The sequence below is a fragment of the Schistocerca cancellata genome, chromosome 5 (genome assembly GCF_023864275.1).
Source record: "Schistocerca cancellata isolate TAMUIC-IGC-003103 chromosome 5, iqSchCanc2.1, whole genome shotgun sequence".
Taxonomy (NCBI): domain Eukaryota; kingdom Metazoa; phylum Arthropoda; class Insecta; order Orthoptera; family Acrididae; genus Schistocerca; species Schistocerca cancellata.
Genome location: NC_064630.1, coordinates 59,002,859 through 59,017,432, shown reverse-complemented (window position 1 = coordinate 59,017,432; position 14,574 = coordinate 59,002,859). Strand labels below are relative to the sequence as shown.

General features: G+C 44.0%; 1 protein-coding gene across 2 annotated transcripts in view; it reads left to right on the top strand.

Moving 5' to 3' along the window:
* Window positions 1-14,574, top strand: part of LOC126187537 (ras-specific guanine nucleotide-releasing factor RalGPS2) — a 394,688-nt gene that overhangs the window by 90,156 nt on the left and 289,958 nt on the right. The window lies entirely within an intron of this gene.

Sequence of the window (14,574 nt, the reverse complement as noted above, 5' to 3'; positions counted from 1 at the left end):
TTGACCAATTCATTGTCGCACGAGAGTTATGTAACTGTCGGCAAATGTTCTCATGTTGCGTTGTGACGCTAGTGGGTGCAACACGTTTTACTTTTTTTGCACAGCTTTTGGTAAAAGTTGCAGAACTTGAAAGCAGCGTATTTTCTGCCCTGCAGTTTCGAGGATAGCTTTGTGACACGGAGAACTCCAGACGATTACACTGTCATTATCACGCTCAAGTGATTCTACAGCGGCGACCTTTGAACTTCAAAGTTTTTTGCTGAAAAAGCTACGAACAGTAGTACTTTCAAAGTGCAGGAATTTTTCGTGAGTCACGCCAAGTCTCATTCAAAATAGATTGAATTAAAAACAACTGATAGACTTGATATAGTTCGGATTTTTGGTAGGACGCATGTAATTAATTTGCCCCGCGACCTGTTTCTCACGTGTATGGTAAGAACGGTATAGTTACATTGTTAAACATAAGCGGTAACGACGAGCTTCATTCAGTCGCAAAACTGCACGCATATTCCGCAGGCCACCGTAGGGTGCATGACGGAGGCTACCTTGTACCACTACCGGTCATTTTGTTTTTTGTTCCACTCGCAAATGAAACGGGGGAGGAGCGACTGTCTATGTACCTCCGTACGAGCCTCAATTTCTCTTATTTTGTCTTCGCAGTTCTTACGCGAAATGAAAACTCGCGGCAATAGAAGCGTTATGCAGTCAGCTGAAAATACCGGTTCTCTAAATTTTCTCGTTAGTGTTTCGCAAAAGGAACGTCATCTTCATTCCAGGGATTCCCATTTGAGTTCACGAAGCAAGTCCGCAATACTGACGTATCGATCAGACTACTGCTAACAAATCTATTAATACGCCTCTGAATTGCTTCGTTGTCGTTCTTTAAATCTGAACTGGAGGGGACTCCAGACACTCCATCGGTATTCGAGAATGCGTCGCACTAGTATCCTGTACGCTGTCTCCTTTATTGATAAGCGAAACTTACCTCAATGCTCCCAATACTAGTAACCATAAATACTCGTTCCGTTTCATATCGCTTTGCAGCTTTGGCCTGCATATTTAATCGGATTGACTGTGTCAAGCAGCTCACCACTAATACTGTATTCGAACATTACAGGATTGTTCTTCCTGATCATCTGCATAAACTTAATGTTTTTCAACATTTGGCTTAAGCTGCCACTCATCACACCAAATAAAAATACTAAGTCATCGTATACCATCCACTCAGCGATGATACTTTCCCGTGTACTACAGCGTCATGAGAAAACAGTCGCATATAGCTGCTTATCCTATCTGTTGGATCATTTATCTATGAAAGACAGTCAAATGAAAACTGAACACCCCTCACAACGTGACCACGGAATGGTTCCACTCAAAAGTAATCACCGGGCTCGTTAAGACATTTATCTCACTGGGAGACATGACGATCAATTCCTGTTTCGTAGAACGGGGTCGGACGCTGTCGCCTCCACAACCACACCCACTCTTGCAGTTCCTCGCCCAACTGAAACCGACTCCCACACATGTCTGTCTTCAGGTCGCCAAAGATGTGAAATCACATGGTAAAATATCCGGGCTGTACGGAGGATGTTGTGGTGTTTCTCAAGCAAACATCACTGAAGGCGTAGCCTTCGTCCAATTGGCAGTGAAGGGGCGGGCGTTTTCCTGCAACAGCAAGTGAAGCAGGCACAAGGAAATACAGATGTCTAAAAAGTGATTGACGGAAGTGGCAACATGCTAATCAGGCATGGCTTGAGTACAAATGCAAGGCTGTAGAAGCAAACATGACTAGGGAAAAGGTGGATGCCCCCTATAGGAAACTTAGAGAAACCTTTGCAGAAAGGTGAATCAGCTGTATATCAACAGCTCAGTACTAAGTAAAGATGTGAAAGCTGAAAGGTGGAAAGAATACATAACTTTATATAACGGGAACTAACTTGAGAACAATAGAGAAGTACATAAAGATAAGAAGAGGGATATAATTCGAGAATTTAACCGAGTATTGATAACCTAACTCTAAAAAAGTCGTCGGAATAGACGAAATTTCCTCAGAATCATTGACATGCCGAGGATAGCTACACATAATAAAACTATTCCACCTGGTGTGTTATATGTGAGACAGGAGAAGTACCCTCAGGCTTCAGGAAGATTGTAATAATTCCAAAGAATAGAAAGCGTACACATGAGGTTAAAATCTTAGCTGAGATGTTGTCATGCAGATCCCGGCTTCTCGTTCCACATAGTGTAAAGAAGGGAATAACCGACACTGATTGTTACAGAATCTGTTATTGTTGGTGTTAAAAGGGTTATTAATAAAGATAGAAAAATATTTAATTTCAAAAGCGCGACTAAAAACATTCCAGTTATCTTCGTAACCGTCAACAAAATTAAACTGTGGAGCTTCAAATAATTAGGATCAACGGCCAAAATTCAAGATTATTGAACAACACGCTTTAGACAGGTACGTGCAGATCACTGTTGTGACAGATGTAAAGACTCGCCGTCATTAAATCGCCATGGTAGAATGTTGTCACGAAACTGAAGAGAGCGTCATCAGATTTAAACTCCATGCCTTGCCTGTGTAAGCGGAATTGGTTGCAGTGGAGTGAGAGCACCACAAGAAGCGTCCGAGAATTTGAAATTAAAATTATGAACGGCTGGGTTTACAGAAATCGCAAAGAAGTTTTCTTATCAACGGATGAGTCATCGGTATCTTCGCTCGATGGTCATACTTGCACCGAAACATATCTATTTTATGATTTAATACTTACTAGTTTTCTATTTCATGATTTAATACTTACTACTACACATTGATCTTGCCAAAAGCCGAGAAGCGATTGTTCTTGGTGTTTTAGCTCTCTGGGATGCTCTCTGGGGCACTCTGGGATGCTCTCTGGGGCACTCTGGGATGCTCTCTGGGGCACTCTGGGATGCTCTCTGGGGCACTCTGGGATGCTCTCTGGGGCACTCTGGGATGCTCTCTGGGGCACTCTGGGATGCTCTCTGGGGCACTCTGGGATGCTCTCTGGGGCACTCTGGGATGCTCTCTGGGGCACTCTGGGATGCTCTCTGGGGCACTCTGGGATGCTCTCTGGGGCACTCTGGGATGCTCTCTGGGGCACTCTGGGATTCTCTCTGTGCACTCTGGGATGTTCTCTCTCTTAGTTTCACAATAAGTCAATCTTATATAATGATCTTTTATTTAATTCTTAATAATCTCAAATTTAGTCTTTATTTCATTTTTTAAAGGCGAAATGATGAATTGTGACCGTAGACGAAATCTGTTGCAGATACTAAAGTCTCGACACCAGAAAACTGTAGCGAAACGCTGGAAGACTTGCGGATGATCGACACTTACGTACTGTAATATGACACTCTGGACACTTACGTACTGTAATATGACACTCAGCATAAACAACCGCCCCCTGTCGCTCGTAAATAGTTGGGGAAAATCATTGACTACCCATCTGGCGCCAGTTACTTGGAAAATCAAAACCTTGTAATATTTTGGTTATACCTTAGGCACTAGTCAAGGTGCACTGGCCACAAAGTCTTACGAAAAAAAAGTCATAGTGTAATCCACTGAAAGAACTCGAAGGTAATAACGTATTCATCCACGAAATAGTAACTTAAGGATAACCGTCGTCCGGCCGATTTTTTTTTATTGCTCTCCAGTCTGTGGATTATTGCCAGGTAGAGTTAATAGAAAATACATAATTAAGATTCAAAGAATAAGCTCACATATCGTTACGGGTTCAGGATGTAAGCAAGCCTCACAGAAAATCACCGCAAACTCCTGTGACAGATGCTATGTGATAAGTGAACCACTGTGTTACGTCTTCTATACACCGCATCTCTCACGAAATGATCATAATGGTAAGACAGCAGACTTAATTGGCCTATAGAAGTGTTTTTGTCATCCTCTCTACCATTTTGCGCAAGGCACAAGAGGGGCAGAGAATGTAAGTTTTGCACTGTGTGTGTCTTGCAGTACCTTCCGTTGAGAGGCCTTTTCAATGTGACGTTACGCCGTGTCAATGTGTGGGAGGAGGGCGAATGGAAGGGGGGGGGGGAGAGAGAGGGGGGGGAGAGAGGGGGGGGGGGCGGCGGGAGTGAGTTGGAAGATACTGTCACGTTGCCAAGGCACGCATGCCTTCCAGGAAGGATGCCCTGCAGGAAAGTTGCCACTGAGAAAGGCCAGGAATTTAATAAGGAGCGCCGCCTGCTGGCAGGAAAGATGAGCGCGAATGCATCTTGGGCAGCAGCAAATACCTGGACGGCTACCCACCCGTACCCCAATATTAGCTTTACGCGTATCAAGAATGGTATATTGTAAAAGATACCTTTATCGACTACTCGTCTCAGATGATAGAAGTCTCGAATTAGCTGCTAGCAACAGTGACAGAAGCGAAGTTACATTGCGGCGGATTTTCTGAGCAGTGGGCGGTTTTATGAATGCTGGGTCCTTATTAGGCACGTGAGTTTTTTCAGATTTCATTCAACACCCCCTACTTACTTTTTGCTTTTGGTGCTTCACCAGGTTATACACCTTAAGAAGTGGAACAATGATTAAGCCAGTGTGTTTGTTTCGGAGGAGCTAGGCTTAAATCCCTCGCGACTCACTCCGATGTATGTTTTCGTTGTTACCTAATTCAATAACAAAAGGGAAGTACGTGCAAGGTTCCCTCAATAAATCGCTTGCTGCTTGCTCTCCATATCCTTTCCCAGCTGACCTACTTCTCAGTTTTTAACGACCTCGATTTTGACGAGACGTTATAAATACTTCTCCTTTCCGCCGCCGTCGTTGGATTGATTCTAATATTAGTCATGGCGTGCGACTTGCTGGCTTAGCAGTAGTTGTTCAGATCTTAAATCGAAAGGTTTGTAGAAATTTTTGTGGCGTTTTGTATGTCATTTACTTTTGGCAAAACATTGTGCGCATACAGATTCCAAATTGCATACTGGTTTCTGTTCCACCTGGAACTGTACGCTGTTTTCAGTTTGCTGGGTGAGTCGGAGAATGACAAGGGCGCACCACTTATACTGTATTTACTACCAATAGCAGTCTTGATCACTATTTATTATTTACGGTGACCGGTTTCGACCACTACTGTGGTCTCATCTTCAGACCAATGAGTAAGAACCTCCTTTTGGTGGTAAATCACTAGCGAGTACTGTCATGTTAGCATGCTGGAACACAGATCTGGAGATGATTTGGTTATCGCGTTACTTTCGTTATTTAAGACTGTAATATTAAATCCTTTCAGGTTGCAGTGTAATTAATGTTTTCCGCTCTAATTTGTTTCCTTATTATTTAACGGACGCAGATAATAAACTGTACCTAACTCATATCAGATGAGAGAGATTCTCCATGATACAGAATTGGATACCGACGAAAAATTAGACGTGTTTAGACATTGAGTACTAGTAGTAGTACGCCATTTAACGGCTCTTCAGCAATACAGACCTACGACACAGAAGTTATACTCGTATTTATTCTCTATTTCCCTTGAAATATGAATATGTGACTAAAACTTGTGTCGAACTTTCCACTAACTTATTCTCCTGAACTAAAAAAGGCTGGCCACGAAAAAAAATAGGGATCTGGAATCTGTTTGCACAGTCTGTGGTACACTGAGGTGACAAAACTCATAGCATAGCTCCTAATATCGTGTCGGGCCACCTTTCGCCCGGCGTAATGCAACAGCTCGACGTGACATGGACTCAACAAGTCGTTGCAAGTCCCCTGGAGAAATACTGAATCACGCTGGCTCTATAGCCGTCCATAACTGCGAATGTGTTGCCAATGGAGGATTTTGTGCACGAACTGATCTCTCGATTATGCCCCGTAAGTGTTCAATCGGATTCATGTCGGGCGTTCTGGGTGGCCAAGTCATTCCCTCGAACTGACTAGAATGTACTTCAAACCAATCGCGAACAATATTTGGCCCGGCGACATGGCGTACAGTCATGCATAGGAATTCCGTCGTTGTTTCGGAACGTGAAGTCGATGAATGGCTGCAAATGATCTCCAAAAGACAGAACGTAAGCATTTCGAGTCAACGATCGATTGAGCTGTACTACTGGATCCATTCCATTCCATGGAAACACGGCCCACACCATAAATGGAGCCATCACCACCTTACACAGTGCCCTGTTGACAACTTGGGCCCGTGACTTCGTGGAGTCTGCGCCGCACTCGACCCCTACCATCAACTCTTACCAATTGAAATCGGGATTCATCTGACCAGGCCAAGGTTTTCCAGTCACCTAGGGTCCAACCGATAAGGTGATGAGCCCAGGAGAGGCGCTGCAGGTGATGCTGTGCTGTTTTTTTAGCAAAGGCACTCGCGTCGGTCGTACGCTGCCATAACCCAGTAACGGCAAATTTCGCTGCACTGTCGTAACGGGTATGTTCGTCGTACGACCCACACTATTTCTGCGGTTATTTCATGCAGTTTTGCTTGTCTGTTAGCACTGACAACTCTGTGCAAACATCGCTGCTCTCGATCGTTAAGTGAAGGCCATGGGCCACTTCGTTGCGCATGATAGGAGGTAATGACGAAATTTGGTATTCTCGGCACACTCTTGACCCTGCGGATTGCGAAATATTGAGTTCCCTAACGATTTCCGATATGGAATGTCCCATGCGTTTGAAGTCTGGTAATTCCCGTCGTTCGGCCATAAGGTTTTCACCTGAATCACCTGAGTACAAATGATAACTCCGCCAACGGCACTGCTCTTTTATACCATGTGTAGGCGACACTACCGCCAACTGTATATGAGCATATCGCGGCCCCATCACCTCAGTGTATAACACCTATGAACTACTAATCGTCATGTATCTACAACTTCGATAGCTGACTAATGTGTACTGACTACACTGCTTTGCTTTAGAACCTACGTAGCTCATGATATTCCAATTAAATTTACACTGCACAGCACAATTAAAGGGTCACTTTTTCTAAACCACGTAATTGTCACCCTTTGCGACGCATGAGTTTGAAATTTGGCTCAAAGGTGCCTTCCATCTTCCTCTGTAGTGGTGCAAAAGCGTGGCTTCCTGCGGCCGTAGCCGGCCAGTGTGGCCGAGCGGTTGTAGGCGCTTCAGTCCAGAACCGCGCTGCTGCTACGTTCGCAGGTTCGAATCCTGCCTCAGGCATGGATGTGTGTGATGTCCTTAGGTTAGTTTGGTTTAAGTAGTTCTAAGTCTAGGGGACTGATGACCTCAGATGTTAAGTCCCATAGTGCTCAGAGCCATTTGAACCATTTTGAACCTGCGGCTGCGCCCTCGGGCTCGGCTACGCTTCACACAGTAAGGTGACGACACGTGCGAAAAAACGGCCAGGGGTAGGAAGTTCATGTAAGGTGAAAGTTGGGTTAATGATGTGACATCGGCGCCAATATTGACCAAAATTCGGTCCAACGTCACCGTGGACATGTCCCGCAGTGGGAAGCGCGGCACACCATCTGTTACTCATATTTCACCCCTTCTCTGACGCCTCTGCTATGGAGTCAGAACCGCGACGCTCTGCGTTGAAATAACGCGGTTTCTTATGGCTAACCGGGAGACAGGTACCATAATTTAATCCATATACGGTGCTCTGGCCACAGAAAGGGGTAAAGAACCAAGCTTCAACATACACACTGATAAGGAAAATACAAAATATAAAAAACTAATTTCTCTTCTTGTGGCGATATTTCAAATTCGTCTCGCAACATAAACGTTTTCAAGCAATAAGTGGGTTTAGTCATTCACGTTAGATGATGAATAGTCCGTGGAGGACGGAAAAGTCCTCGGACATGTTGCGTCGCCAACAAATACTGCAGTTACTTGTAGAAATTCGCTGCAATCCTAAGGTAGTCCAAGAAAAGTTTTAAGTATTTCAAAAAAAAGTGCTTGACAGTCCAACCCAATAGCTCCATCTACCCTTGCGCCAGAGCAGTGCGTCCATTTACCGCGCAGCTGCTAATCCGCCAACATTCCGCTCATATGGACCCAGCGTAAGGGTAGACCCATGCAATGACGTCTGTTACTGACGATTTCTTTTGTGTTCCTTGTAAGTGAAAAGAGGTGAGTAATGAAACCAGTTTTGTCCTGAAAACGTCTGATGTTACGGACTCCATAAAATGCAGAATCTACCATCCACAATGGGAAGTGGACAATTACAAAACATCTCACTGTTGGAAAGGACGTCCCAACTTTTAGCTATGCTTGTATTATGTTGGAAGACTGGTTCGTGGTCAGCGAAATTCACTGTAGTTGTATGGACATTGCCTCACGTGTTAGTTTGGAAAATTTTATTTTTCTTATACTCGTTCTGAAATTCTCCTGGTGGTTTTGCCTGTACATACACACTCTGGAACTATTTATGTTGTCCAGGAATTCGTTTAGAAGGTTTATTCAAAAAGAAACCGACCTTCAGCTGACACCCTCATTGATTATCGTACAGCATTTTAGGCAGTGCCCCCTCAAAATAGTCCCTTTACTGGCAATACTCGTTCCCATCATTTCTTCGACTTTTGGAAAACCTCCTGAAACACTTTTCGTGGTATGGCGCGCAGGCCTCTTGTCGCATTGTCCTTTATCTCCTCTGTGGTTTGGAAACGGCATCGTCTCAACGTGATTTTAAGTTTGGAAAACAGGAGAAAGTGTGCTGGGGCTGGGTCCAAGGATACGGGGATGGTAACAACGGGAATGTGATGTTTTTCTAGGTGCTTTATCTGCGGACAAGGAGTGACGCGTGAGCCGTCGCGTTGTCGTGATGTAACATCGCAGTCTGGTTTTCCACAGTTCACCATACGCATATGCCCACTTCGAACAGTCAAACGACGATTTCCGAGAATCACAGCATGTTCTCTGTGCTTGGTCATGATCTGTTGATAAGGAAGGTCATCCAGGCTTGCAATTGTCATCGACCGATATTCTGTCATGGTTAACGTACTTAAACCGCTCATAGCACTGGGTGCGATGCTGCTGATACAGTCCCCCACGCATGCTTGGCTAATAGATTGCAATGTCTCTGCGGACGTTCAGCGCAACGCGGCGAACGGCTGTTCATTTCGTGAACCTTGCGCTAGGCTGGCTCAGCAGCCGCAGTGCTCTTCCTCTGCCGGAGGCCACCCTATTTCAAAAGTTTGGGTTCTTTTTGTACCCACCTCTTATGCTTAACAACTTACACATAATCTTCTGACCATGTGCTGCTTACATTTTTTCGAGGTTGGCCACCGGGAAGGGCAGAGAAGCGGCATAAATAAGCAGGGAAAATGATACACCTTACTCTGGAAACAGCATCGGTATTGAAACACATCCAGTTCATTGGGTATATGGTCAGCGTGTAATGTACTGTGCTGATCACCAATCTACGAGGCTTCCTCTCGAGCATTCTTATCTCTGACGTTCGTACTTGCGTCCAAGAATTGGGCGATAGAGAACAAATCACCGACGATTCACACTGCAAAATGCCTCCCAGATTGTGTGAGCATAACGAGATATCAGTTCCGAATTACGATTCCAGAGAAGTTTAGTGCTGTGCCTCGGGTTCAGAAAGTACAATGTTTCTAATGCGACTGGCAACTTCAAAATTGCAGCACGTAGTAGAGACGGTCCAGAGACTGCCGCACGCTCCTGTGCTCAAGCTGTTGCTGAACCACAGCACGTCCGTAACAGACTACCCCTAAGGTTATCGTACTTGGCGCTCATTAACTGTAACGTTACCGACTTTTGATTCACTGTAGGGAAGAATGTATGTCGATTTTAAATTATTTTGTCATCCGTTTAACCCTACCAGCCTTGCAAATTGAGGTCCATAATTGAGTATTGTGCGTTTGCTGATATCCCTGGACGTTATTTCATTACAAGCTGTACTAATTACCACTTTTACGAGGTCTGGAAGCAAGAGTTTTCAAGGCGCCAACCATTCAGAAACCATTGTAAGCAGACACAGTACATCTGTTTCGGTTTTTTAAATCTATAGTGCGATTAAGTGATCCTGCTTGCCGCAGATGCTTAGCGTCCTAGTCTCCTAAGCAGTTTCTCAATCCTCACAAAATGATCTAGTGACTTTTGGCCGTAGAAACACACATCAGTTCTTGCCAAGCGTTGGAGTCGACTGCAATAGTGGTTTTTCAAGTAGAAATAATTGTTGTAGATTTACTGGAGTATTAGAGCGTTTTAAAATTACCATTTTTATGATGTACTAAATAACGTTAGTAAATACATGCACGTCTTGTGTAAATAGTTGGCCGCTTCCGCTACAACTAATTACGGAAATGTCCAGTAGCGATGCGTAATAAGAGCCGATCAGTGTTTCACGCTTTTCCGTATATATTTTATTCGTGATAATACAGTGGAAATCCCAAAAAATTCACCGCTATGTTTCCCACCACAAAATATTGTATTCTGTTTTGAGTATTCTGTGTATTTTAACCTTCCTCGTCCCGCTATTTGTACGCTTGGTCTACGACATCTGATGGATCCACGGAGTTCCCTCTAGTCACGTAACGATGGCAGACGGCTTCAGTTTTTCTATACACAATTCTGAAATATTCTTCTTCGAATTCCTTGGTGTGGCGTAAACAAGCGCGGCGCACTCACACACTCAGGTATTCATATGCAGAACATCGCTCAGAATGTTATATACTCGTTCATACCATGTCAATAACCTTCGGTAAAAATGATAAAGGTTCCATCAACCCGAAGGCTATTTCGAAGGCCGCAGTGCTTCAGTCAGTATGGTCCCGTTGCTCTGATCCTGCCAATATCTGTGAACTAACTTATTCAGCCAATTGTATCTGGATCTGCAATTCTGCATGAGATCCAAATCACTGTGCAACTTTACAATCTCATATTAACAGAACATCGTCAGAGGCGAAACAAGCGATAAGTGGCAGAAAGAAATCGCATGAGCGACAGGAGATCGAACCCGGGACCTTCTAGATTTAAAATCTTGATCTGGCCACCGAGCCACACTAGTTCCAAACGTGTCCGTTCTTCTGTCACGATACCATGATTTTAAACTGACGATTTGTTTAAAAGAAAATGTAGTCTTTCCTCAGAAACGTGCCAGATCTGCACTTCTCGTACGACAGTTTGAATTCCTTTAACCAGTTGTAAACTGTTTGAAAGCTGGCACAGTGTCTCCGTAGACTTCTCTGAACGCAGTTTGTATATTATCCGTAGACAACATTTTTTATTTAAAAATGTTGTCACAACTCGATTATCATCTTTATCCATTTATAGGATATTCTAGAGAGTGGTTATAATTAAACTTTTGTTACTTGAGAGGGCCCCCATGAAAAATAATTGGTCGAATGGCAATGCAACATTGTAGAAACATTTGTAAGAACGTGGGTAAGGGCAACAATGAATAAACCATTGCAAGAAATACGTTTTAATTTCCACTTGAGAGGGTAACATTTTTTAATTGCGTATCATGTTTACTTTCCAAATTACGAACTTTGCTCAATGTGACGACTATCTGCATCCACGACAGCGTGGAACCGTACTGGAGCTACCATTTGACAGTTGTTCGCGCCACTTTTCGAATGGTGGACTGTGGAATGTTGAGCTGTCTTGACACAGTTCCTGCACTTCTAGCAGATGGCACGTTGCATCCTGCGTTCTCAGCCATGGCAACGACGACTTCGACAGTCTGCGGCGCAACTGGTCGTCGACCTCGCCTAGGAGCACTGAACTTACAAATCATGTTCTTCAACCCTGGTGCGGAAATAGGACTACTCCGAATTCCTTCAGTACTTATGAAGAGCAGCAGCCCTTGCTGTCGTTGTGCTAAAATAGCTTTACCAGTAAAGCCCTGCTTACCTTATCCAGATCCAAGTTGACTGTCTGCAACTGTGATGCACACTGATGCATGGGTTTCAACCGTATGTCGCCGCATTAGTACTGGCGCCTAACTACGGGTCATGACACTAACGCTGCTAACAACGCAACTAAACATCATTCCTTTAAACTATGGTACCCATGTGGTAAATAGTTTTTCGCCTACATTGACCCAAGTAATGGAAGTTTTATTATAACCACCCAGCACTAACAGCTACTGACAAACAATAGCCAAAAACAGCAATCTTTGTAATTACCGTTTCAAAACGATGCGGCTTTTAACTGCACTATGCGAGTACATTTACCAAACAGTTCTACACCTCAAAAATAACATTGATACTTGGTGTACAAACAGCTCTGTCCAAGACCGTGGAAAAGATGTAGACTGACCTTAGATTTACTAAGAAAGAAGAAACATGAACTTCAAAACAGCGTTTTCTACGAAGAAATAAGGCTGTACAATAAATGACCAAAGGAGATTAAAGGAATAGCTAAAACAAACTTATTTAGAAAGGCAGCTGAAAAGTACCCGTTACCCAGATACTTTATACAGTGTGGCCCACTCACACCTCACTAATTTAAAGGACCCAGGAGAGAAAAACCACAGTAGATACGACAGTAAAAAACGCTCCACATTGTAGAGCATCTCAAAGAATTTACATTCCCGCGTCAGAAGTGTCAAGTATCGTCGCCAGAGTACAGAATGGTCGCATGAAGTGAACATGGCGACTCCACAGCATCGCGTGCAAGCAGTAGTGTGGTTTGCAGAAACAAAATCGCCGATTACTGTGCAAAGAAATTATCGTCGTGTGTATGAATGTGATCGACCTGATGTGAAAACAATTAAGGAATGGTATAGGAAGAGTCTGGCAACAGGACGTGTTCTGAAACATTTTGGCAATGCAAGTTACGGGAGTTTCAGAAGAGACAGTGGAGGACATCAGACGAACGTTTCTCAGAAGCCCACTAAGTCAGTTGGTCAAGCATTTAGGCAACTTGATGTACCTCGATCAACATTGCATCGTGTAGTTTACCAGCGTCTTCGTATGTGTGCTTACAAAGTGCAAATTCTGCAACATCTGACGCCGAACGACAAACCACGCCGACAACAATTTGCTGCGGTATGTTGCAGCGTATTGATATGGATGCCAGCTTCATGAAAAGATATTTTTTCTCAGAAGAGGCAGCCTTTCACCTATCAGGAAGGGTTAATAGGCATAATGTTCAGATTTGGGGTTCGCAAAATCCGCACGTTGTCATTGAACATGTTCGTGATACCACTAAACTAAACGTCTGGTGCAGGCTAATGCACGACAGGATTACTGGACCGTTCTTCTTTGCGGAACAAACAGTCAATGGGTCAGTGTATCTGGACATGCTGCAGCAGTTTGTGTACCCTCAGATACAAGACTTGCAGCCCAACATCATTTTTCAACAAGCTGGAGCTCCGCCGCATTGGTGAACGGCTGTTGGCAAGTTCCTAGATAGGAAATTTCCCAATCCTTGGACCGTACACAGAGGACCCATTGCCTAGCCACCACGTTCACCCGACATTACGCCGCTTGATTTCTTCATGTGGGGATTCGTGAAGGGCCGCGTGTATGCGACCAAAGTGGACGATATTCCTACATTGCGACATAGTATCACTAATGCGATTGTAACAATAACAGAGGAAATGTTACAAAGAACTTGGCAAGAAATTGAATATAGACTCTATGTTCTTCGTGCTACAAAGGGTTCACATGTGGAGGTGTAGTGGTGATAAATAAATTCTTTGAGATGCTTTACAATATGGTGCATTTTTCATTGTCGTATCTGCTGTGGTTACCGAGCGAGGTGGCGCAGTGGTTAGCACACTGGACTCGCATTCGGGAGGACGACGGTTCAATCCCGTCTCCGGCCATCCTGATTTAGGTTTTCCGTGATTTCCCTAAATCATTTCAGGCAAATGCCGGGATGGTTCCTTTGAAAGGGCACGGCCGATTTCCTTCCCAATCCTTCTCTAACCCGAGCTTGCGCTCCGTCTCTAATGACCTCGTTGTCGACGGGACGTTAAACTCTAACCACCACCACCACCACCTCTGCTGTGGTTTTTTCCCTGGGTCTTTGAAATCAGGGAGGTTTGAGTGGGACGCCCTGTATATTGAAGGATTACTCATATAACACAGAATAGGGGTTTGGAAAAAAATATAACGCAAATAATAATAACAACAACAATAAAACATCTAACATTCCACACAGCACTTTCACACTATATATATATTCCCATCCTCTGGAAACTTTCTCCCAAACGTATGAAGTACATAATACTGACGCCTTTTTTTCTGAGATCTACATCTCACTTGTTATAAAGGAATGGTGACAGCTTTTCTGATCAGAAAATGGGAAATGGCGGTACAAAAAATGGTCGTGAGACCATCTGATAGTGTGTACAGTGTTAAACTCTGTACGCGGGTGGATGAGTGGGTGGTAGCGGGCGCAATGTTTTGTATGTGTGTGTACAGTGACTGAGAACGAAAAATGAATGAACTGTGTAGCATTAGGTTTTACCATTATTATTTGTAAAACAGTATTGTACACCAGGGGTAAACCGAATGAGGTAGCATTGTTTTAAACGTTGTGGCCTTGTATTCGGGAGGGTGGAGGCTCCAAGCTTCATCTTGCCATCCCGATATACGTTTTTCCCCTGTATTATTTCAGGCAAATGCCGGGATGGTTCTTACTATAAGGCC